The 23,672-nt window shown below is 45.8% G+C and overlaps 1 protein-coding gene across 1 annotated transcript in view; it reads left to right on the top strand.

Moving 5' to 3' along the window:
* Positions 1-23,672, top strand: part of LOC147706209 (piezo-type mechanosensitive ion channel component 2-like) — a 612,835-nt gene that overhangs the window by 201,044 nt on the left and 388,119 nt on the right. The gene's annotated exons all lie outside the window — the stretch shown is intronic.

The following is a 23,672-nucleotide window of genomic DNA, read 5'->3' as shown; positions in this document are numbered from 1 at the left end:
CTGTGGTGTGTGTGTGTGTGGAGGTTAGAAGGTTTGCATAAAAAGAGATTATAGTATAATATGGGTATTAATATATTGCTTACTTCCTGATGAGGACCTGAAGCGCTCTGCAAACAACATGCTACTCTGTAAATGGCTAAACATCAGGGGGCTTATTTACAAACCCCTTACGCCACCTGTGAGTCACTTTTTTGACGCACCGGTGACGCAGTGTGCTGGCCCATATTTACAAAGCCACGCAAATCCACCCAGCGTGGCTCTTTGTGGCCTTGTAAATTCGGGCGCTTTTCAGGCAGCACTTTGCATTGAACAGGTGGGCCATGAGTGTTGCTGTGGGTGCTCCCACGTAACACTCATGGATTCTGCCACATTCCCAGAGTTAAAAAGTTTCGTAAACCTGGGAATGCGTCAGAATCCTACGCCTCCCCAGAGCAGGCGCAACGAGTAGAAATACTTTTATTTCTCCATGTTTTTTCCTTTTTCTATGCGAGCTGCATTCTGCAGCACCCATAGAAAGAGGAAAACACAAACAGTGATTATTTTTGTGCAGGAAGGTGTCCTTTTCTGCACAAAAACAATCATCACCGCAACCCAGGCACCCTTGCACCGTGTTGCACTGGTGCCTGCGTTTGCGCATGGCAGCTAATTGTGCGGCAGCACAGGGATGCACCTTTTTGTTGTAAATATGATGCATCCTTGTGTTGTTTAAATGATGCAGCTCAGCGCAGCAAAATGGCTTCCGGTACCACCCTGTGTCATTTTGTTGTAAATGAGGCCCTAAAAGATTTAGTCCTGCATGAAGAATTACAGATATCCAAGGATACGGATTACAGATCTATCGGGCAGTTTTTCTTGTGTTAGATTGATATTCAGTCTGAACTAATGGGATGCTCAAAATTTTGCCATGCACAGGAAATTACAGATGACATGCTGTCTGTCCACATAACTGTTGTTTCATTTTCCAAAAATCTTCAAATGAGAGCTTTAGGCCTCAATTCAAGGTACAGTTTTTAATTAATATCTGTGTTAACTCCTTTTACTGCACATATGGGAATTATGAGTTTTGTATAAACTCCCGAACATTGCAGTTTTGCTCCGATGCATTTTGGGGACGTCAAATCTCCCATGCTTAATGGGAGAAATGCCCAGTAAATTCTGAGCCAAGTGAATTTTGGTGCATTAAGCTCTTAAGGCCACTTGTTATGCCACCTTATTCGGGGAAAACTCAATTTAAGTCATAATTATCACACCAGATACATTCTTTAAGCCTCAGTGTCAGATTTCATTGGGTGCAATAACTATCTCACCCAAAACCAGGCATGCATAATCCAGGCCTCTAACTTGCATTGAGTTGATAGATTGCCAAGCTCCTATCATGCAGCTGTAATGTTGTATGTGAAAAGGTATCAGTTTTATGAGTCACTTGTTATATAAATGAATGCTACAGAGAAGTATGCAAATGTAGTTTTAGGAAAGTTCACAGTATTATGAACTTTGTTATGAATAAGAAAATTACAGTTTGAAATGCTCTTTGTCACAAAAATGCAAACTTCAAAGTTGGTTATATATGGTAATTACAAGCAGTCATATAGGCATCATATTGGCTGGGACCAAACATGATGGCTGACTGCACACTTTCATTTTAGGTGCCACAGAACCCCTGTATCATTCTCTGGCATCTTGTGTTTTCGCCACATGATTCAGCGAGACAACACTTAGTGGAAGCAAATTGACCAGTTTGACGAAGGTGAGTACAGAGAGGCCTGGTGCAGAGTGTCTGCAATAAGATGGGGGCTACTCTTGGTTGGCGAGACTGACCTGACAAGAGTCTGTGGCGCACCGATAGTTGCAGAGAGCAAATTCTGCTGCAACGGTAGAGGACCCGTGCTCCCTGTATGGTGGCTACTGCAGCCCACTATTTCAAGGTGTGCGCATGTGGTAGAATGGCGAGTCAGGAGGTAGTGGTGACCAGGAGATGGCGTGGTGCGCATTGAGAGCAGCAGCAGCAGCTGGGCCGAAAGAACAAAGACTGCAGTAGTGCCAGAATTGAGAAGAGCATCGAGGAGGGCTTGGCACATCTAAAGTTGGGAGCAGGGTCTGAGAAGTCCATATGCAGAGGGACTGTCTGGTGGGACAGCCTCCTCTGCTATCTGCACGGCTGCCAAGAAAGGCCTCAGCACTGACTGCGGGGGGGCACCAGGCCACAGAAAGCGTCCCCCTAATAAAGACTGGGTCAAAGTTGAGCAGGTGCAAAGTAGCGAGGAGGGCTTGGTGCCTCTGAAAAGGTGAGCGGGAACTGGAAAGCCAGTAAGAAGAGGGACTGTCTGGTGAGCCCACCTCCTCTCATATAGCCACATGGCTGAGTGGCCCAGAACTGAACTGGGAAAGGCAATCCATTTAGAAGGCCCTGGGCAATGAGGCTGAGCGAACACAGCAGATGAGGAGCAGAATTGCATATGCATCATGGGCTGTGACGAGAAAGCCGAAAGCTCGCCACAGGCATGGATAGACCAATTTCCAATATCCTAACCACTGTGATGCCAGAGCCCACAAGAGCATACGTTCTTGCCATAGACTAGTCCTGGTAAAAGTTGGAATACAAAATAGACTCCATTTCCATGCAAGTCAACCTGTTTATGACCAGGTCTCAACAAAGTCAATTAGTGGGCACAAGATACTAAGGATAAAGTGCTGCTCCTGACTATGGTCAGGTATTGTTGGACAAGGTGAAACAATTTGACGACCGACTAGAGGAGGCAGAGGACAGTTCCCGGAGATGCATTCTGCAGCTACTGGGATTTCTGGAATGGGAGGATAGTGAGAACCCTGAGACATTCCTGGAGAGGTGGTTTGGGAGTACTATTGGACTTGGGGGTGAGGGGTGCCTGGTCATCTTGGAAGTGTTAACTCTCCCCAGACACAACGGAGAACAGGTAGAGGCCCCAGAGCTGGATGGAGGGTGCTGTCTTGCACAGTGAGGACATGTGCAGCGTTCACAAATATCCACTAGTAAACAGTTTTGACACTACCCTAGAGGCCTTCCAGATGGCATTATTGCTGACATGCCCTCAGAGGCACCTACATCACCAGAAGACGCAGGGGTCCCAACCAACCCTACATCTGTAGCCTAATATGCCTATGCCACGCCATAAACCCTCTCCGCCTTTCCCCTTCCCAGTCCTAAGTTCAAGTTCAAAAATGTATATAGCGCACTACTCACCCAGAGGGTCTCAAGGCGCCTGGGGAGGGGGGATTATTATTTATCGAATAGCCAGGTTTTAAGTTCTTTTCTGAAGGAGATGTGGTTCTGTGTAAGGCTGAAAACCTATAATAACCCTAAAAATTCCTGTGCCACCTAAAAAACCATACCCACCCGAATCCCTAAGAATTCACATGCTACCATAAAAAACTGTAAACACCATAAACCCTAATAAATCCATTACGACTCAAAAACCCATACCCACTCAAAACCCTAAAGGCTCCCTTGCCACTGAAAACCCACACTCACCCTAAAACCCATACAATTACTACCACCCAAAACCCATACCCACCATAAACTCTAAAAATTAACATGCCACCCAAAAACCCATATCCACCCTAAGACATAACTTACCACCCAAAAACCTAGCTCCATCCAAAACCTTAAAAAGTCCCTTGCCACTGAAAACCCCATAAACACCATAAAGCCTACAAAGTCCCTTGCCACCAAAAATCCCATACCCATCTCAAAAAAAAAATTCCCTTGCAGCCCATAAAATCCAGACCCACCATAAACCCTAAAAAATCCCTTACCCCTCAAAGACCTTCACCCATCCTAAACCCTTAAAATTCAACTGCCACCCAAAAACTAATACCCACCCTAAACCCTAAAAATTCCCTTGCCACTCTAAAACCAATACCCTCCTTAAAAAATTCCTTGCCACCCAAAAACCCATACAAACACTCAGCCCTAACACAGTCATTATCACCCAAAAACCAATACCCACCCTAAACCCTAAAGGTTCCCTTACCACCCAAAACCCATGCCCTCCCTAAATCCTAAGACAAACCTCACAGCCAAAAACCCATACCCACCCTAAACCATAAAATGTCCCTTGCCCCAGAAAACCCACACCCACCCTAAAACTTAAAAATCCTCTTGCCACCCAATAACCCATACATACTGTAAACCATACCAAATTCCTTCCCGTCAAAAATCCCACACCCATCCTAAACAATGAAAATACCCTTGCCACCCAAAAACCCACACCCATCCTAAACCCTAAAAAATCCCTTACCACTCAGTCTCACACAAACACTAAACCCTGAAAGATTAATCACCACCCAGAAATCCATACCCACCATAAACCCTAAAGGTTCTCTTGCCACCCAAACCTAGGCCCACCCTAAACAATCCTTTACGACCCAAATACCCATACACACCCTAAACCCTAAAAAAATCCCTTACCACTCAAAAACCCATACCCCCAAACCCTAAATATTTTCTTGCCACCCAAAAACCCATACAAATTTTAAACCCTACAAAAATTCCCCTGCAACCCAAAAACCTTACAAATGCTAAACCGTAATAAATCATTATCACCCAAAAACCCATACCCAACCTAAACCTTAAAGGTTCCATTGCCACCAAAAACCCATACTCAATCCAAACCCTAAAAATTCCTTAACACCTAAAATCACATACCCACCCTAAACCAGAACATTTCCTTTGCCCCACAAAAACGCACACTCACTCAAAACCTTAAACATTCCTATGCAACCGAAAAAACAATAACCACCATACATCCTACAAATTCCCTTGCCACCAAAAATCCCACACCCATCTTAAATGATAAAAATTCCCTTGTCACCCATAAAACCAATACCCACCCTAAACCCTGAACATTCCCTTGATGCCCAAAAACCCATACCCACCCTAAAACCTAAAAATGTTGGTGCCACCCAAAAACCCATACCCAACCTAAACCCTAAAAAGCTCCTATCACATAAAAACCTATATACACACAAAACCCTAATAAATACCTTACCACCAAAAACCCATACAAATGCTAAACCCTAGAAATCACCTTGCCACCCAAAAAACTATACCCACCCTAAACCCTGGAATTTCCTTTGCCACCCAAAAATCCATAGGCACCCTAAACTCTAAAAAAAAAGCCCATATCACCTAAAATCCCATATCCCCCATAAACCTAAAAAAATCGCTTACCACCCAAAAACGCACACCCACCCAAAACCATAAAAATACCCTTGCCAGTTGCCACCCAAAAAACGATACCCACCCTAAGCCCTAAAAAATCCCTTACAACTCAAAAACCTATACCCACCCTAGACCCTAAAAAATTCCATTGCCACCCAAAAAAGTATACCTACCCTAAACTTTCCCTTACCCCTCAGATGCCCATACCAACCCTAAAAAATGATTTGCCACCCAAAACTCACACAAACACTAAGGGGCCCATTAGGTTATAGGGCGGCTACGCTCTACATCCTCCCCGCCCGCCACCCATTTCACCTCACCGTATTAGTATGGCGGGGGGACCCCGGCGGACAGAAAGACCGTCCGCCGGTTTTCCGCCGGTCGACTTGTCGACCAGGCGGAAAAAGATTACAATATAGTTGTGGTGACTGTGAGACACCGCCATCCATATTAAGATGAGTGCGGTAATGAGCCTTTCCATAGCTGCCTTGTCGCCAAGGAAAGACTTGCGGTCTTTGCTGTTGGGGGGGCCCATAGCGGGCCCCATGGTGTCGGGGGTACCATTTGCATGGACAATGCGGCAGGCACAGTGCCGTGCCTGCCACTTTGTACATGCAAATGCACAACATGCATTTTTTATCATTGCAGTGGGTGCTGCTGAATGCATCGCCCACCGCAATGTTAAAAATGCGTGATGCGCCCACCAGTGTTCGGGCGCATCCGAATATCACCCACGGGACCGCCGCACATATGGTGGGTGGTCCTGTTTTCCATCTTAATGATGCCCTATACCTTAAAAGATTCATTACCACCCAAAAACCCACATCCACCCTAAACCATAAAAGTTCCCTTGCCACCACAACCTATGCTCACCCTAAACCCTAAAAAATCCATTGTCACCCACATACCCATACATACCCTAAAAAATCCATTACCACTCACATACCCATACATACCCTACACCCTAAAAAATCCCTTGCCACCCAAAAACCAATAATCCCCCTATATCCTAAATATTCCCTTGCAAACTGAAAACCCATACCCACCCAAATCCATAAGAATTCTCTTGCCACCCAAAAGAAATTATCTTGCAAAAACCCACAGCCACTCTATACACAAAAAATTCCTTATCACCCAAAAACCCATACCCACCCTAAACCATAAAATTGCCCTTGCCCCACAAAACCCACACCCATCCAAAACCTTAAAAACTCCTTTGCCACCCAAAACTCCATACCAACCATAAATCTTACAAAATCCCTTGCCACCAAAAATCCAATTCCCATCTTAAAAGATAAAAATTCCCTAGCTGCACACAAAACCCACACCCACCCTAAACCCTAAAAAATCCCTTACTCCTCAAAGATCTACACCCATCCTAAACCCTAAAAATTCAACTGCCACCCAAAAACTAATACCCAGCCTAAACCCTAAAATATCCCTAACCATTCAAAAACCCACACTCACCCTAAACTCTAAATTCTATTGCCACTCTAAAACCAATACGCATCCGAAAAAATTCCTTGCCACCCAAAAACCCATACATGACACTGTAGAGTGCATTGTCATAGTGAAATCTGCTGGTTATGAGTGTGTGGGTTACCATCTTTTTGGATTCTGTTGGGGTCCATCTGAATCTCCTTTGAAGCAGGCGGAGCGTGTGGAAGCAGGATGAGGATAGTGCGCTGATTTAGCGGTTCATTGTGAGCGAGGAGTCTAGTATGATGCCAAGGTTGCGTGCGTGATCCGTGGGGATGGCAGGGGTTCCTAGTGGGGCTGGCCTCTAGGAGTCATCCCAGGCTGAGGAGTTGGGCCCCAGGATGAGTGCTTCCGTCTTGTCCGAGTTGAGCTTGAGGCAGCTTTCTTTCATCCATGTAGCAACGGCCTCTATTCAGCCGTGAAAGTTGGTTCTGGTGGCTGTGTGTCCGTTGGTGAGGAAGGGGAGCAGCGTGGTTGGAGATGTTGAGTCCGTGGCTTCTGACGATGGCTGAGAAGGGGGCCATGTACATTTTGAAGAGGGTGGGACTCGGGAAGGAGCCCTGGGCCACTCTGCAGCTAATGTCTGTAGGTTCTGAGAGGAACAGGGGTAGTCTGACATGCTGTGTTTGGCTGGTAAGAAAGGAGTGGATCTAGTCCAGCGCCTTGTCGCAGATGTCGGAGTCGTGGAGTCTCGTAATTACGGTGCTGTGGGAGATGGAGTCGAAAGCGGCTGAGATATCCAGTAGGATGAGGGCTGAGGTTTCGCCCAGGTCAAGGAGGGAGCGGATGCCGTCGGTGGTGGCGAGGACTGCATTCTCGGTGCTGTGGTTACTTCGGAAACCGGATTGGGAGGTGTCCAGGATGTGGTTGTCCTCGATGAACTCGGAGAATTGGGTGTTGATGGCCTTCTCGATTACCTTGGTTGGGAAGAGGAAGAGGGAGGTTGGTCTGAAGTTCTTGAGGTCTGTCAGGTCGGCAGACAGCTTCCTAAGCAGGGGATGATCTCAGCGCGTTTCCAGTTGTCAGGGAAGGTGGCAGTTTTGATGGAGCAGTTGGGACGATGGAGGCGGCTGCTCTATGGAAGTGCATGCATTTTTAACACAGTTTGAAGCTGCACCCACCGCAATGTTAAAGATAGAGGATGTGACCGCCACCCTGGCGGTCACATCCTAATCTGCACAGAGGGAACGCCGCAGCCCATGCGGACGTTCCCTCCTACTCTGGGGTCGCGGACGGACTCAAGTCCGTCAGCGATCCTAATGACCCCCTTTGCATGTACAGGTTTGAAGATGCCTATAATCCCAGTTTGAATGTGAACATCCTTACCATCACACACTATCTGTGTAGGGACATGAAGATTATATTTAAACACTATCACTGTAGGGCAGAGGTCTTCAATCTGTGGGGCGCGACCCCCAGGAGGGTCGTGGAGTCCTGGGAAGGGGGTCGCAGATTCTGTCAGAGTGCAGTTCCTTTGCCTTAGTGGCGTTGGACTGATTTAGGGTGCTCAGGGCGGAGGCCTAATTCACACTGAGGGGTGAAAAACATCAAAGCCTCATTAACAAGTAAAAGGTCTTTTAAAAACCTGTGAAGTACTCGGGCGTGGATTTGTGTGTGTACCTGAAGCTGTTTCAGCAAGGCTCACATACACGAGGAGGGGGGTTGTGAGGGGAGAGGGGGCTGTACCACTTTGAGTTCAATGGCATGCCTGGAGCTGTGGGTCCCGCCAGTTTATTTATTTATGCGTTTTTATATAGCGCGGACTTTACCCAAAGGTGTCAGAGCGCTTCACAATAGGAACAGAACTGGTCCATGAGAACATTACCAGTGAACAAATTACAAAAGCAAACGTTACATTACATGAGGCAAAAGTGACAATCGTGAGCAAACAAAATACAAGCATACGATGCATTACAGGAGGAAAAAGTGACAAGTGTGCAGGTTACAAAAAGCGTACCAAGTACAAGTAGAGGTATAATACTGCAATAAATAGGGGACACTCAAACACAAGAACAAACGTTACATCGGCAATGGTGGCACTTGTAAAGTACAGTAAAGCACGTTAAAGGTCCTCTTCCCACCCCCCTCTGACACGTCCCATAAATCATTGGTTCAAGTCCCAGGAGCCCTCATATCTGTTCTTCACTGTGAGATGTTGTTACAGCACAGAGATGCCCTCCCATGAGAGAGGAAGAAGACGCAGAGAGATACTGATGGATGATGGGTGGATGGATGATGGATGATGGATGAAAGGGTGGATGGATGTATGGATGGAAGGATGAAAGGGTGGACGGATGAAGGATGGAAGGATAGATGGAAGGATGAAAGGGTGGATGGATGAAGGATGGATAGATGGATGGTTGTGTGAAACGGTGGGTGGATGAATGATGAGTGGATAGATGGATGGATGAAAGGGTGGATGGATGGATGAAAGGGAGGATGTATGGATGGAGGGATGGAAGGATGAAAGGGTAGATGGATGAAGGATGGATGTATGGATGGATAAAAGGTTGCATGGATGAATGATGGATGGATAGATGTGTGAAAAGGTGGGTGGATGAATGATGGGTGGATGGATGAAAGGGTGGATGGATGAAGAATGGATGTATGGATGGAATGATGAAAGGGTGGATGGATGAAGGATGGATGTATGGATGGAAGGATGAAAGGGTGGACGGATGAAGGATGATTGATGGAAGGATGAAAAGGTGGATGGATGGATGTATGGATGGATAAAAGGTTGCATGGATGAATGATGCATGGATGGATGTGTGAAAAGGTGGGGGGATGAATGATGGGTGGATGGATGTAAGGGTGGGTGGATGAAGGATGGATGTATGGATGAAATGGTGGATGGATGTATGGAAGGAAGGATGAAAGGGTGGATGGATGAAGGATGGATGTATGGATGGATAAAAGGTTGCATGGATGAATGATGGATGGATGTGTGAAATGGTGGGTGGATGAATGATGGGTGGATGGATGAAAGGGTGGATGGATGAAGGATGGATGTATGGATGAAAGGATGAAAGGTTGGATGGATGAAAGATGGATGTATGGATGGAAGGCTGAAAGGGTGGATGGATGAAGGATGGATGGATAGATAAAAGGCTACATGGATGAATGATGCATGGATGGATGTGTGAAAAGGTGGGGGGATGAATGATGGATGGATGGATGGATGGATGAAAGGGTGTATGGATGAAGGATGGATGTATGGATGAAAGGATGGATGGATGAAGGAAGGATGCATGGATGGATAAAAGGTTGCATGGATGAATGATGAATGGATGTGTGAAAAGGTGGGTGGATGAATGATGGATGGATGGATGGAAGGAAGGGAAGATGGGTAAAGTATGGATGTATGGATGGAAGGATGAAAGGGTGGATGGGTAAAGGATGGATGTATGGATGGAAGGATGAAAGGGTGGATGGATGAAGGATGGATGGATGGATGGAAGGATGAAAGGTTGGAATGATGAAGGATGGATGGATGTGTGAAAGTGTGGGTGGATGAATGATGGATGATGGATGTGATGAAGTTTAACAGGCGCATTTATAGTTGTCAAAAGTTGATGATAAGGAGTACCAGTTTCTAGAAACGTTTGTCGGAAGGGGGTCCTTATGCCTAAAAAGGTTTTACAAGGGGGTCTCGCATCAAAAAGTTTGAAGACCTCTGCCATAGGGACTTGAACTCTACTAACCTTGCATGCTATCTCTATGGAGACTTGAACATCATAATAAACACACAATATCTTTGTGGCATTTTGAACATCCCAATAATCACACACTATCTCTGTGGTGACTTAAACATTCATGTAACCACACAGTATCTTTGTGGGGACTTGAAAATAACAGTCACTTCCTTATTTCATGTACTTGAAAAATGAAGAAAACTGTTTTTAATTGTTGTCTGATATGGTAGAAAGGGTGACTTCATAGTGATATTCACAGATATGCACCTAACGAAGAAGCAGGCAAAGAGCAGAAGAAAGCACATGAAACTCCTGATACAGAGGGACAATATTTTGTTTTATGCGTCCTTGAAAGTACCCCAGGGCTCCTTTTCCAGTGCCACACTGTTCAACCTCTGCATGTCGCCATTAGCACCAATCATTCGCAACCTCGATCTCAACATTATATCATACACCGACACCCAACCCATACTCTCCAGCGCCAGTGACACAGACACCACTAGTGTGAGCTTCCAGAATACCATGACGGACGTTGTTGAATAGATGAGAACCAACTGCCTCAAACTCAACACTGAAAAGACCAAAGATCTCTTTGGAGGACCCCCCTCACCATCTGATGACATCTGGTGGCCCTCCACCCTTGGACTAGCAACACCCCCAACCTTGGCATCACTCCTCGACAGTGGGCTCTCCGTGAGAGGGTTGCTGCCACGTGCTTCAACACCCTCAGAATGTGCCGTAAGATTTTCAGATGGATTATAACAGACACCAGTAGAATCGTCACACAATCCCTCATCACTACTCGACTTAACTATGGGAACACCCTCTATGCCAGAACCACCACCCTCCTCAAGCACCCTAAACTATCCAGAACGCAAAAATCATCCTCAAAGTGCCAAGGTGAGTCCACTACACCTCCCACATCTGCAACCTGCACTGACTCTCCTCTTCAAACTGCTCATGCATGTCTGCAAAGCCCTCCACAACATGGGACCCGAATATTTGAACAGCCGCCTGACCTTCCACCACCCCACCAGCCACCTGTGGTCTGCCTCGCTGGCCCTCGCTTAAGTCCCCCGAATCCATTGTACTCGAACCGAAAGACCTGCCTTTTCCCACCTCTGTGCCAAGGCCTGAACTTTCTTTATTTACAAATGTTATGCTATAAAGCATAACAGAAACTGGGAACCTAATTTTATAATAACGTTAATCATAAGATGCAGCATGGCTGAAACTCATTCTCCAAGTCAATATGTCTAATAAGCGAGACATATTGGCTTTGTCAATGCTTGTTTTTTTATTTGCAGCCAATTATCATCTGCTTCCAATGAAATAGGAAGTAACACGCTCAAACAGGTTTTGACATTCACTTTGCATACAATATTATTGCTTACTCCCTCCTAAATAGAATAAACATGCACAACTCAGTAAAACCTGGGGGTACTTTCCAGTGATAATGGAGGAGCGATCTAATTTTGAACTAATCAGTGGTATTGCTTAAACGGCACAATTTGCATTTGCGGTCATTTTTGCAGTAGTGCATAGGTCAAAATATCCCAGGAGGGTGTTTTGTCATCCCGCTCATGTTTGAAGAAATCTGTTAAATTATATTCTTTAATCAGGATTAGATGTTTAACTGTGTTAAAAACGTGCAAGGACAGGGACAATGCACTGACATGGAAAACTGTTTCTTTGTCTGTTACGTACTTCAGACTTCTTGGTACTTATGAGATATATTCTGAAAGCAATATTTGGTTTCTAAACTATAATTACAAAAAGAAATGGTTTAATAAAAAATGAAAAGGTGAACAAGGACCGCCAGATGAATTAGCCGCATTGGACCTTATAAACCGTTGTATGCATTGCTTTATAGGTTAGAATTGAATGAACACCTAGCACAATTAAATAACAGGCCTTATCTATTTCGTGGATTCTCACAGGTGCATGAGTCAAAAGTAAGTAACTTAACTCGTTCGTTTGCAATTTCCCTGCTTGCATTACACTGATGCTCGCTTTCAGCTCTTTGGCTGTCTAAATGTTGAAACTGCAGCCCGTAGCGAGTTTCTAAGGGCTGGGTAAAGGGAGAGGTGTCCTTTAGTTCCTTTAGTGCAGGGCTCAACCTTTGACTTTGACCGGCGTTTCCAGCCTCAGAAAGGCCAAACAAAAGCCATGATTTGCATTCGTTAACACCTCTTCAGGTAGGAGCCCTGAAAACCATTGTGTTGTTAATCCAGTGCTGTCTGCGCTGCTGTTCAGGGAAGGGTGGAGGTCTTCGTTCTTACATTGTGAGAAGAACTGCTTTGCAGGGTCTCGTCCTAACTCTGCGTGAAAATGCAAAGTCTGGTTTCCCCTCCTTGTTTTAATGGTGATGAGGGGGAAACTAAGAAACTGAATGCATTTTCTTTTATTTTCGGTTCGTTACTTAAGGAGGTGGACACGCCTTTCTTTCTCTTATTTCCAAAGGCAAATCGATAAAATGCCAGTTATCTCTTAAATTGTGAAGTAAGACCTAACAGCAAACAATCACTCTCTGACCAATATATTTTGTTTAGTACACAGATAGGGGCATGACAGACTGGGCCCTTTTTACGGACCCTCAGCTTAGTCAAATTTGAAGTACTTCAAAAAGACCACTATTCACTGCCGCAATAGTGGAACATGTTTTAATGTGCTATTGAAATGATTTGTGAAGAATGTGATTGTCACATTCATGAAACACTGGTTAACCTTTTAAGTAAGAGATTCATTTTAAAAGATCTACAAAAAATAGTAGCTATTTGGTGATAAGACTTTAAATGGAACAGCAGCGCTTCAATGCCTCAAAAAGCACATATTGGAAACTAAGGAAGTTGAAATATAGGTATTTTTTTAACTTTTTAGCACACATGAATACTAAAGGCTAATTTGCAATTAAAGGATTTCATGCTAAACGAAGGTTGCATTTCCCTGCACGGCAGGCAGAGTGGCACAATAGGTAAATGCGCTTCCCTGAGACCTGCTGTGACTGTCCGGGCTTTCCATATTTCTGAGATCAATGGTGGATAGTGTAATGATTGCACCTATCACAACTCTTGATTGATTTATTATGTGCAGTATATACTTATATTAAATATTATCATTAAAACTCCCCATCGCTCCTGGAGCATAGTGGATATTCCATTTTCTGAAAGGCAAGTTGCCATAAAGGTGCATTTATACCTCATACATGTGCTTTGTGACAATACACACAAGGCACCGTCTTACAGTGTCAACTTTCTTACTTGCAGCTTATATAGTACAATTATGGACCAACCAAATGGCCTTGAAGTTTATATAATGAAAACGTTTTCCCTAACTTCTACAACACACATCGAACAGGTACACCATTGCAGCAGTAGTGGAAGAGTCACTCGGATATGCAACAGGTACAATACAGACAATAATAGTACCAACTTCCTTTCACACATAGGGCATGTATAGCATGGCCATACATAGTGAAACCTTGAATGTACACAATGTAGACACAAGAACTAGGACACTTTTCCTCAAGCGCAAGGAGTACACACTTCCCTAATACACGCAGATCAGGCACAGAGCATGCAGCAGCTCTGTAAGCATCTCACACCCACACACAGCATTTACAGTGTGGTAAGTCGAAATGCAAGCTTTCCTAAACCACATTCAGATTAAGAACAAACAGCAGAAAAACATGTTTTCCTCAGACAAAAACATGTACAGCTCATGTTGCAGCAGTTCAAGCTGATTACCTACTCAACAGAAGCACATTGGAGGAGTAAGACGGTACAGCCCAAACATTTCAGAACCACAGCCCAATTTTCAGAATGACAAACTTTTGAGACTCTCCTAACTTTAGCAGTGAAGTTTCCATCACATTAAACAAGTGCAACATGGGAAGTAGTAGTGACTGACAATAGATGCACACTATAGCCAACTATTGTGGCAGTATCTCTTATACCTAGTTCTGTAGTGGCATACATAGAAAGACTCATGGTGATAGGCTCACAGGGAAGCAACCATACCTTGTAGTTACCCGTGGAGGAAAGCAGTGGTGGTTCTTTTAAGGTATAAGGTGGGCTTGGGCTATTGAGTGGTGCTACATTTTTTTAGGGTTTCTGGTAAATATAGATTTTTGGGTGGAAGGGATTTTTTAGGGTTTAAGGAGGGTATGTGTTTTTGGTTGGCAAGGGAATTTTTAGAATTTAGGATGAGTATGGTTTTTTGGGTGATTGGGATTGTTTAGGTTTTATGGTGTATGGGTTTTGAATTGCAAGGGAACCTTTAGTGTTTAGGGTGTGTATGGGTTTTAGGGTGGTAAGAGATTTTTTTAAGGTTTAGGGAGGGTATGGGTTTTTGGGTGGTAAGGGAATTCTTGGGGTTTTGGGTGGGTGTGGGTTTTAGGTTGGAAGGGAATTTTTAGGGCTTAGGGTTGGTATAGGATTTTGGGTGGTAAGGTATTTTTTTCAGGGCTTAGGGTGTGCATGAGTATTTCCATGGTAAGGTTTTTTTTAAAGGTTTAGGGTGGACATGGGTTTTGTGTGGGTATGGGTTTTTGGATGGTGATTAATCTTTTAGGATTTAGGGTTTGTATGGGATTTTGGGTGGCAAGGGATTTTCTAGGGTGGGTGTGGGTTTTTGGGTGGGAAGGGAATTTTTAGGGTGTGGAGTGGGTATGCGTTTTTGGTTGGCAAGTAAATTTTTAGAGTTTAAGATGGGTGTAGGTTTTTAAGTGGTACAGAATTGTTTAGGGTGGAAGTGGGTTTTTGGGTGTTAATGAATTACTTAGGGTTTATTGTTTGTATTGGTTTTTTGGGTGGCGAGGGATTTTTTAGGGTGGGTATGGTTTTTTAGGTGGCAAGGGATTATTTAGGTTTTAGGGTGGGTATAGGTTTTTGGTTGGTAAGGGATTTATTTAGGGTTTACGGTGGGTATGGATTTTTGGTTGGCAATGGAATTTTCAGCATTTAGGATGGGTGTGGGCTTTTGGGTGGCAAGGGCGTTTTTAAGGTTTAAGGTGGGCTTGGGTTTTTGGGTGATAAGGAATTTTTAGGGTTTAGGGTGATTATGAGTTTTTTGGTTGTAAGGTTTGCCTTAGTGTGTGGGGTAGATATGTTTTTTTGGGTGACAAGGGAATTTTTAGGGTTTAGGGTAGGTATGGGTTTTTAGCTGGTGAGGTATTTTTTAGGTTTTAGCGTGAGTGTAGCTTTTTAGGCAAAAAGTGCTTTTTAGGTCTCGCCTGTCGATGCGCATGCGCATCGAGCAAGCGAGACTATGGGGGCTCATCGACTCTTTATCTAACTTGCAAGGAATCGTGGCGATTCCTTGCAGTGCCCGTGACTTTTAAGCTCAATGCGCATGCGCATTGAGCTTAAAAGCGCGTGCACATGGCCCCAGCCGCCTGCCTTGCCTACTCTCCCGCCCCCTCACTTTTTGATTGCACGGCCGCTAGGCCGTGCCTCCCCTACTCCTCCTACTCTCCTCCCGTCTGTTCCCGCACTCCTCCCACACCCCCGCTCCGCCCCCTCACTCTCTCTGCCCCCTCTAAAAAGAAATACAAAACAAGCGCTACCCGTTCTAACATTGAAGACTTTCTAAAAAAATATTATATTATATATACGTTTCTGAAGAGAGGAATGTTCCGTTCCGCCGCAAACTCCAAAGTGGCCAATCTGTGCTGGATCTAAAGTGCTGACTCCGCCCCGGGCGTGTGTTCTTTTGTTGCTATTGTAACGCCGAGTCAGGCCCCCGGCTCAGGGTTGATTCCCAGGCGTGGCTCCATGCAGTGCGGGGCATTGCAGCTCTTGCCGGAACCGACTCTGTCGCATTTCTCCTCCCCCCTCCCCTCTCTTCCCTCCGTCTTGTTCTCCCCTGGCATATATTTGCTACTCACGGGCTGTGTTATCCTCTTCCGGTCTGCCTCTCCCCACCTCACCCCCCACCCCACCCCAATCCCCCGCCCGCCTTCCCAGCCCATGCCGTCTTCTTCCAGCCCACAGTCGCCCCTTCAAGGCCGTGTTTCGAAGCTGTGGCCGCCTCTCTCCCGGTGAACGCACTTGGATGTTACGGTGTGACTAGAGCGCCATGAACACATCCCCTCTCTGGCCCATGACGTAAGCTGGATTCCTTGGACGGACCACAGTGTGCTCGTGCTGCTGTCTCCATGTGGCTGTTGCTTAGCGACATGGCAGATTTCGCTTCTCAGCAGACAAGAGCAATGGACGTTTGCAGCACCACAGGCAACTTGCAGGGAGGCTCGCGCACTTCAAGGGGTCTCTTTGATGGTTCAAGGTAGGTTTTTATCTGAAACCTCCCGTGTATCTGCTCCCCTAGCATTAGATTGCTTTACTAACCTCTCTCTTGTGGGAAGCTGCACACCGCTTCCAATTCATCACTTTCTTCCTTCCCCAACCTGCATCACGACTCGCAGTGACCACAGTCCCCCAGCACTTGTCTCCATCCCCACACTCGTAGTGAACCATTCCACTCGCAGTGACGGGATCTGATCGTCGATATATATCTCACATTGCCAGGGAAGTTTCCAGGCACTAAGCATAGTAGATAAATGAAAACATCTGTATAGTGCCCTTAGAGGAAACGATCCCTACGTTCTATTCATTGGAGCGACTGCGGGTTAATAGGTGTGACGTCATAAATACGGCACTCAGTTCATTTAGACATGTTGGCGCCAAAAGCTTTGTGCACTAGCGTCTCGGGAATACTGCAATCTAGCGCTCAACGAGGCCGGACAGCTGTGTTTCATCCTCTCGAGCACAGACCATATGCACAAACACAGGGGCAACCCTGACACCCAAAAGCTCACTTACGTACATTTGTAGTAAAATCATACATTTTTAAGGTAGTAAACTCACTCACTCACTCACCCTCACTCATCCCACACCCTCACTCACCCTCACTCAACCCCTCACCCTCACTCACCCTCAACCCCTCACCCTCAACCCCTCACTCACCCTCACTCTCACTCATCCTCACTCACCCTCAACCCCTCACCATCACTCACCCTCACCCTCACTCACCCTCACCCTCACTCACCCTCATCCACCCTCAACCCCTCACCCTCACCTTCACTCACCCTCAACCCCTCACCCTCACTCACCCTCAACGCCTCACCCTCAATCACCCTCACCCTCACCCTCACCCACCTTCACTCACCCTCACCCTCACCCTCACCCTCACTCACCCTCACTCACCCTCACCCTCACTCACCCTCACCCACCCTCAACCCCTCATCCTCACTCACCCTCAACCCCTCACCCTCAACCCCTCACCCTCACCCTCACCCTCACTCACCCTCAACCCTTCACCCTCAACCCCTCACCCTCACTCACCCTCACCCTCACTCACCCTCAACCCCTCACCCTCACTCACCCTCAACCCCTCACCCCCTCACCCTCAATCCCTCACCCTCACTCACCCTCACCCTCACTCACCCACACTCACCCACACTCACCCACACTCACCCACCCTCACTCACCCTCACCCTCACCCTCACTCACCCTCACCCACCCTCACTCACCCTCACTCACCCTCACCCTCACCCACCCTCAATCCCTCAACCTCACTCACCCTCACCCACACTCACCCACACTCACCCACACTCACCCACACTCACCCACACTCACCCTCACTCACCCACACTCACCCTCACTCACCCTCACTCACCTTCACCCACCCTCACTCACCTTCACCCACCCTCACTCACCTTCACCCACCCTCACTCACCTTCACCCACCCTCACCTTCACCCTCACTCACCCTCACCCACCCTCACTCACCCTCACTCACCCTCACCCTCACTCACCCTCACTCAGCGCAACCACAGCATCTTCACTAAATATATGTAATAAACTTTAAGCTATTGGCAATATAAAATAAAATCCATTTTATTTACTTATTAATTATTGATTGTTTTTTAAAGCCATTGATTTTTTTAATATCAATACATATAAGTCACATATAAGTCCCGTTAATACAAAACATGTTGCTTTACAAATGCTAGAGGTGTCACATTTACAAAAATTATAACTATTGGCTTTGTAAAGAAGAAAGCTATTAATTTAGCTATTTAGAAAAAACAACACATAAATAAAAAACAAAAAAATAAATAACACCTATAGCTCAAACTTTCCTACTGCGAGACCTATTGCATTTCCAATGCAATAGGTCTCGGAGCATTTGAGTTAGAGCTTTTAGAAATGTTTATGGCTTTTTTTTTTTTAATTCTTTAGCATTGGCTACAGGAAACAAAAATGCTAAAGATTTACAAAAAAACCCATAAACAATTCTAAAAGCACTAACTCTAATGCTGCGAGACCTATTGCATTTCTAATGCTTGTTTAAGGCTTACTGTGGGTGTGGATTTTTGAGGGCAAGGGAAATGTTATGGTTTCAGGTAGGTATGGGTGTTCGGGTGATCGGGGAATTTTTAGCATTTAGGGTGGGTATCGATTTTTAGGTGGTAAGGGATGTTTTAGGGTTTAGGCTGGGTATGGGTTTTTGGGTGGCAAGGGAATTTTTTATTGTTTAGGGTGGTTGTAAGATTTTTGGTGCAAAGGATTTTGTAGATTTTACTGGATGTATGGGTTTTTGGGTCGCAAGGGAATTTTTAAGGTTTAGGTCTGGTGTCAGTTTTTGGGTGCAAAGGGATTTTTTAGGGTTTAGGGTGGGCATGGGTTTTGGTTGGCAAGGGAACATATACAGTTTAGGGCTGATATGGGCTTTTTGGGTGGTAAAAAATAATTTAGGGTTTAGTGTTTGCATGGGTTTTGGGGGCAAGGGATTTTTGATGGTGGGTATGGGGTTTTGGGTGGCAAGTTACATTTTTGGGTTTAAGGTAGGGGTAGGTTTTTGAGAGGAAAGGGATTTTTAGAGTTTCGGGTAGGTATGGGTTTTATGGGTTTGAAGGGAATTTTTAAGGTTTAGGGTGGCTGTGGGTTTATGGGGGCAAGGGAAATGTTATGGTTTAGGATGGGTTTGAGCTATTGGGTGATAATTAATCTTTAGGGTTTAGGGTGGGTATGAGTTTTTGGGCGATAATGAATCGTTAGGGTTGAGGGTGGTTATGGGTTTTTGGGTGCCAAGAGAACATTGAGGGTTTAGGGTGGGCGTGGGATTTTGGTTGGCAAGGTATTTTTTATGGTTCATGGTGAGTATATGTTTTTAGGAGGTATGGGCTTTTTTAGTGTTTAGGGTGGGTATGGGTTTTTGGGCTGCAAGGGAATTTTTAGGATTTAGGATGGGTATGGGCTTTTGGGTGGCAAAGGCATTTTTAGGGTTAGGGTGGGTATGGGTTTTTGGGTTGTAAGGGATTTCTTAGGGTTTAGGGTGGGAATGGGTTTTTTGGGTGGCAAGGGCATTTTTAGGGTTTTGGGCAGGAAAGGGTTTTTAGGTGGCAAGGGAATTTTGCAGAGTTTAGGGTGGGTATAGATTTTTGGGTGGCAAATTCATTTTTGGGGTTTTGGATGGGTATAGATTTTTGGGTGGTAGGGGATTTTTTAAGGTTTAGAGTGGGTATGGGTTTTTGGTTGGTAATGAATCATCTAGGGTTTAGTGTTTGTATGGGTTTTTGGGTGGCAAGGGATTTGCTAGCGTTTAGGGTGGGTGTGGGATTTTTGGTGGCAAGGGATTTTCTAGGGCTCAGGGTGGGTGTGTCCTTGTGGGTTTTTGGTTGGTAAGGGATTTTTTAGTTTTTAGGGTGGGTAGGGGTTTTGGTTGGCAAGGGAACCTTTAGGCTTTAATGTGTGTTTTTTTTGGGTTGTAATGATTTTTTTTAGGGTTTATAGTTTGTATGAGTTTTTCGGTGGGTATGAGTTTTTGGGTGGCAAGCAAATTTTTAGGGTTTAGGGTGGGTGTGGGTATATTTGTGTGGTAAGGTTTTTTTAGGGTAGTTATGGGTTTTTAGGTGGCAAGGGAACATTTTGTGTTTAGGGTGAGTATGGGGTTGTTGAGTGGCAAGTGAAATTTTAGGGATTACAGTCAGTGTAGGTTTTCGGTTGGTAAGTGATTTATTTAGGGTTTAAGGTGGGTATGGGTTTTTGGGTGGCAATGGAATTTTTAGCATTTAGGATGGGTGTGGGTTTTTGGGTGGCAAGGGAATTTTTAAGGTTAGGGTGGGCATGAGTTTTTGGGTGATTATGGGTTTTTTGTGTTGTAAGGTTTGCCTTAGGGTAGATATGGGTTTTTGGGTGATAAGAGCTGTTTTAAGGTTTAGGGTGGGCTGGATTTTTGGGGGGCAAGGGAAATGTGATGGTTTCTGGTGGGTATGGGTGTTTGGGTGATAGGGGAATTTTTAGCGTTTAGGGTGGGTATGGATTTTTGAGTGGTAAGGCTTTATTAGGGTTTATGCTGGGCTTGGGTTTTGGGTGGCAAGGGAACATCTAGGGTTTAGGGCTGAAATGGGTTTTTTGGGTGGTAATGAATAATTTAGGTTTTAGTGTTTCGATGGGTTTTTGGGACTCAAGGGATTTTTTATGGTGGGAATGGGTATTTGGGTGGCAAGTGAATTATTGGTGGTTAGGGTGGGTGTAGTTTTTGAGTGGTAAGGGATTGTTAGCGTTATGGGTGGGTATGGGTTTTGTGGGTTTGATGGGGATTTTTAGCGTTTAGGAAGGGTTTAAGATTTTGGTGGCAAGGGATTTTGTAGGGCTTAAGTTAATTATGGGTTTTTGTGTCACAAGGGAATTTTTAAGGTTTATTGTGGGTGTGGGATTTTGGGGGCAAGGGTAATTTTATGGTTTAGGGTGGGTATGAGTTTTTGGGTGATAATGGATTTTATGGGTTTAGGGCGGTTATGGGTTTTTGGATTCTAAGTTGTGCCTTAGGGTTGATGATGGGTTTGGGGTTTTTTGGTGCCAAGGGAATATTGGGGGTTTAGGATGGGTATGGGATTTTAGGGGGCAAGGTATTTTTTTATGGTTTAGGGTGAGTATAGGTTTTTGGGTAGCAAGGTATATTTTATGGTTTATAGTGAATATAGGTTTTTGCGTGACAAAGGATTTTTCAGGGTTAGGGTGGGTATGAGTTTTTGGATCGTAAGGGATTTCTTAGGGCGGGTATGGGTTTTTTGCGTGGCAAGGGAATATTAAGGGGTTCATTATGATAACGGGTGGATCGCCACTGCCCGTATGGCGGTGGCGATCCACCTGCCAAAAACCACCGCCTGCCTCTAACTTCCCCCGCCACATTACCATGGTGGGGGGGACCCCAGCGAACGGGAATACTGTCCGCTGGTTTTCCACAGGTAGGCACTCCACCCGATTGCCTACAGGGTGGAAAAGCAGTTTATATGGTGGCGGTGTCTGGTAGACACCGTCATCCATATATGTATGCAGGCTGGGATGTGCCTTTCCGTGGCGGCAACGCCACCACGGAAAGGCAGGCAGTTTTTAACATTGGGGGCCCGTAGCGGGCAGGCATGCTAGTGATAAATCCTGCTTATTGGTGAAAACAGAGTTAGAAAAACCACTTTTAGAAGTGGGTATTTCTGTGTGCTTATGAGTTTTTGCGCCTGCCTGATGTGTATTGACCGTTTGGTTTTGACTGACAGAGAAGGGATGTGCATTCACTCTAGTCCCTTGGGTAGTTGAGGTGTGTCCTGGCCTGCGTGGGTGACTCAGTGCTAGGCTGAATAGACCTTTCCTGAATTTAGAGTGGCAGGGGGAGTTTTCCTTGCACCTGAATAGGCCTGGTCTTCATTTGGTGTGGTGGGAGGAGTTGCACATGCACCTGAATAGGTCTGTGCCTACCTTCCAAAATAATGGCTCCACCCCCTGTGGTGTGTCTGGTGCCAAGGCTTTCAATATGAACGGCAGTGTTGTGCACTTCTAATATGTGGTTGAAGTTCCCTCAGAACAAAGACTTTGGCACTATAAATACAGGGGCTATGACCCCATGAAAATAAAAAGACACTATGTGGGGCACGTACCCAATGACTGCTGTGTGCCAGGAGGAACCGCCGTTTGTGAATACCTTCTTGTGAAACTAACCTGCTCCCTGCTGGGTGGCTGAAGTGACTGCCTTTCTGCTAAGGGACCTTCCGTGCTAGCCAGCCTGTGCCCTGTTCTCTGCCCCAGTGTCTCCAGGGATGAGGTAGTGCTTGCCTCCCTGTTTGCTAATAGCGCGTGGTAAGCGTTTTCAATTCTGTTGTCCAAGGAGTTGGCTCAATTTGTGCTAACCCCATACAGGAGCGCTTTTACCCTGCAGCATGGGCAGCACAGCTCCCTCATCTAGGGCCTGAACATTGAGAAGGAGGAGGTGAACGGAACAAAACGCTCTCCCTCTCGTATTGCTTGCCTTTGTTTATGTGAGCCAGCAGCCGGGGCTATGCTACATGGCTGCGAGGCCATGCCCAAGCAGCAAGGAATATCAGCCCGGGAGTTCCCTTGGCTGTCAGAAGATGTGGCCCAGCCGCACCCGGAAGTGACCAGAGCCTCACGTGTCCATTCAGATGCTTCCACACGCAGCCGATGTGAGACCCTAGGTGGCCGACGTGAGCCCCTGGGTGCGGGCATTGCTAAGGCAGGCAAGAGCCTCCCAGCTGCACCAGGCCGCTTGCAGCGAAACATGAAGAGATTCGTACCCATGCCACACTACGGAGCTGTACCGGAGGCATTTGGCTCCCCTTGGCTTCTGGCCCCGTTGTTGTGAATAGTGGGGGCAGGTTGACCCATCACGCTAGATAGTGCGAGCACCCAGGGATAGTGTGCTCGCACCAACAAACAGACCTCCCACTGGGCTGATCTCCAGGAGTAAGATCCTTTGGTGTTTCCTTACCCCGCAGATCACCCCTGTACTTCCGTCATTCCCCTGCTTCCATGGAAACCGGTAGTGTTTCCCTGCAGAGAGTGCAGGCCAGTGGTCCTATCCTGCTGGTGAGCACAAGCACCCATAGACTGTGCTCTCTCCCCGTTGTGCAGGCAGGAGATCTTTTGGCGTTTTCTTGCCCCGTAGGGCGTCTCTGTAATTCCTGGCATTTTCCCTGTTTCTACGGGAGCCAGTGGAGCATTTTCATGTAGAAGGAGGCAGGGGATGTAGAGGGGATGTAGTTGGGTGTTGACAAAGCTGGAAGCAACTATCTTAAAAGATTGCCCTGTCAGACTGGTGTTCAACTAATCGTTATTGTCTTGATTACACTAACTGTAATGTTAGGCCTTATGTTTTCAGTGTGGTGTTCTCTTATAAGTATTTACTAAAGTTCACTAACATTGTTATTTATGACAATTATGCAATTGGCAAAAGTGGTGTATGACTTTATGTGATGTCATGACAAAGTGCCTAGTGGCACAG

The sequence above is a fragment of the Lissotriton vulgaris genome, chromosome 7 (assembly GCF_964263255.1).
Source record: "Lissotriton vulgaris chromosome 7, aLisVul1.2, whole genome shotgun sequence".
NCBI classification, from domain to species: domain Eukaryota; kingdom Metazoa; phylum Chordata; class Amphibia; order Caudata; family Salamandridae; genus Lissotriton; species Lissotriton vulgaris.
The sequence above is the reverse complement of the archived record's forward strand: the minus strand, read 5'-3'. Positions and strand labels throughout refer to the sequence as shown.